The 3,344-nt window shown below is 28.3% G+C and overlaps 1 pseudogene; it reads right to left on the bottom strand.

Moving 5' to 3' along the window:
* Positions 1–416: 416 nt before the first annotated feature.
* Positions 417–2,222, bottom strand: LOC112691812 (annotated as a pseudogene).
* Positions 2,223–3,344: the final 1,122 nt, after the last annotated feature.

Below are 3,344 nucleotides of genomic sequence, written 5' to 3'. Positions count from 1 at the left end.
GTGACGTACCGATTGGCCAACAACCCAATTTGCCGACTCACCATTTTGCCGACATTATTTCATATTATAGTTCTAAATGAATTATACTTAAAAATATACATTTTCATCACAATATGTTTAGTTCAAAATTAAAAATATTATATATTAATTAAATATATTATTTTTTTATATTTGAATCTTCTAAATCTAATATTCTTCGTCCAAATATTCCATAACACAAATAGTATCATTTTGTAGCCTAAAATTGTATAAAAAGTATATTATTATTTATTATTATTATTCAATCCAATTGTATAAATATTAAAAGCTATACCTTTCTTTTGCAAATGATAATCTTTCCTCGAATTTTCTGTATTTAGTATTCATTTTTTGTGGCCGATTGCATTTTTTTGCGCTATGATGTCAAGTTCGAAATTTTATAGTTGGTTTTTTAGCTTTTTAATTAAAATAAAAATGTTTGGCTTTGGTCTACCAACAGCTATATTAAGAGCTGCATGCCATCCTTCAAGGTGGTTTATAGTTCTGGATCCGTCTGTATTAAAGTGATTCCATATATTTCGATAAAATAAACAAATATCTGAATCCAAATATTTTTCAGTAAAATAATTTAATAATTTCAGTCACCTAAAATATTAATAATGAAAAAATCAGTATTGTTAATATGTATATACGTATATTGTTATAATTTGTATATTGTACATTGTTAATTTATATTAATTACTTTCTGATTGTGGTGCTTCACTATGAATTTCTGTCCAACAATTATCAATTTGATCAATCAGAACTAAAGCTAATGAACAAAAACGACGAACAACTTTTTTAATATTATCGTCATATGTATAATCATAAGCTAATCCCAGACTTTAAATTTTTCGCCAAATAGATTTCCCAAAGTGAAATAAACACCCTTTTATAGGTGTATCAGAACCAAAGCACTGCTGAATGGAGACGATCATTCCAATTTCAAAATCTATTTGGAAACAACCATGTTTGAATTCTAATCCATTTCTTAATGCAGCTTCTTTTATTATTTCAAACATTCTCGAATAAGTAGATGTACTTTTATTAGGCAAAAGTGCATAAGCCTAAAAAAATATATTCATTAATCAAAACAATTATTTTATAATCTATTAAATTTAAGAACTAACAAAGCTTATAATTTTTCTTTATATATTACGAAAATATTATACAAAACAAGTACATTATTATACACATATATATATATATATATGTCAACAATTGTTGTACAGATACTACAAACGTATTCGTCATACACAGTGTAGTGTGTTTACTTATTGTGTAGCCATCAGTGTTAGTGTAAAAATCTAATCTAGGTACTAATTTTATCGTGTTCATTCTACCTACTTTATCGCCGTTATTTGCCACGCGAAAGGTTTACATGTACAAATTTCAGATATCTAATAAATTACAGTTAAAACGACGTAAAGTCCTATTCAATGTGCGTGTCACAGATATATTGCACAAATAATGTGCATAAACATCCAATCCCTAATTATGATAAAAAATAAAATTATAATTACCAGAGGTATCATCACTTCTACAACAAAGCAGTGTATAGTATAAATTTGAGTGAATAATTTTGGTGCTGACTTAAATGTACCATCCATAAAAACTGTATTACCAGAACAAAGACGTCGTAAAAATCCTTTAGTATCAAATATCTAATTCAGACAGCTTTTTTCGGTAATGTTGGCATTAACTTTATACGTTTCCTATATGCTGAACTTTTGACACTGGTATAAATTGGTATAGCATCATTTACTTCAGCTTCCGAAGAACCCTCTATTCCTAAAGCCATTATTGATCTTCGGATTTCATTAAATGTCTGTGGTATAATTTTTGTGGGATTATTTACCACATTGTCCTTTAAATATATTATTTTTAAGTTATAACACATGTTCATAACTAATTTTTAAAATAAAAATAAAAATTCGTGAATAAAATAATATAATTTCAAACAAACTCACTTTGAGCTTATTTCGAAAACCACATTCAGCCAATTGGATTCCATGCGATGGATGTCCTTGCATTTTTAACATTGCAGCATTATTTGAATCTTTTCTGTGTATTGCTCGACCACCACAATTATCAATACATTTATAATAGTGGTTAGAACCTCTTATTCTATCAATTCGATGTATAAAATTTTCTAAAACTTAAAGTTGGCCATCACGATCAGAATTTATCATAAACCACGACATTTTATATTTAATATTATTAAATAACTAACTGGTGATGCAACGGTCAACTGACAAATCCCAATAATTCTATAATATATAGTATAGTCTTAATAACATTTTGATTGTAAATTGTGATATTCTAAATGTCTAAATAAAAATTATTTTTATATTTTGTGAAACTACAATTTGTCGGCGAATTGGAACATTTTCCATTTTTACCAGAAACCAGTTTCCGCGTCGGTAAAATGAGTAGTCGGCTAATTTGGTGTCGGCGAATTGGGCCTAAACCGGGTAAAACGGTCTGGTCCCAAATCTAATGTATACCAATAAGGTTAAAAAATACCGCACTCGGTTCGATTTACGTGGGCAATATTTATTTGATCATAAACACATATGTATTTAAAAACAACTGGTATAATCAAGTTTTGTTGTGTCTATGAAATTGTGTTTATCGAAAGCAATAAAAAGCATAATCATTTAAACCTTAATATTACATATATAATAACAATTATTAATGTAATTGTAATATAAAAATAATGATATTAATATAATAATTACATATATAATATAAATTATAACTATAAATAAACAAATATCGCGAAGTCCGTCTTTTTCAGGAATAGTTAATTCAAATTCATTATGAATTATGTATATTTTTAGACAATAAATGATAAATGGCTTTTGCCATCCACCTTGCATGGTGGAATGCGCCAGGAGTATGGAAAAATATCGTATTATTTGGTTTATCACCAAGAAAATCCTTTGATAACTCTTTGTAATCGTTTCGAGGTTGTATGATTTTCAAATTCTCCTTCACAAACTCTAATACTCTTGCTATATGTGGTTTAACATTTTTTTTTTTAATTTCTTTATCTAAAATACCCGTAAAAAAAATTATCCCTGTTTATTATTTCATATCGGTAATATAATGGTGGTGCATTGAATTCCGGGATGTTCTAGCGTTCTACAGGCTGGTTTGACTAGTACAAAACTAGCAACTCTTCTAGGACGTATACCCGCCGTGCTTTAGCGGTACGCCGTACTGGACGGTCGGTGGATACCCGAAGACGTTCATCGCATTATTTGAAGAGCGCAGTTGTCATTTTTTTTTTTTTTTTGGTTAATATGTTTTTTTCGGTTTCC

The sequence above is a fragment of the Sipha flava genome, unplaced genomic scaffold (assembly GCF_003268045.1).
Source record: "Sipha flava isolate LNK unplaced genomic scaffold, YSA_version1 67_pilon_pilon, whole genome shotgun sequence".
Taxonomy (NCBI): Eukaryota; Metazoa; Arthropoda; class Insecta; order Hemiptera; family Aphididae; genus Sipha; species Sipha flava.
This window is presented reverse-complemented; position numbering and strand designations above follow the sequence as displayed.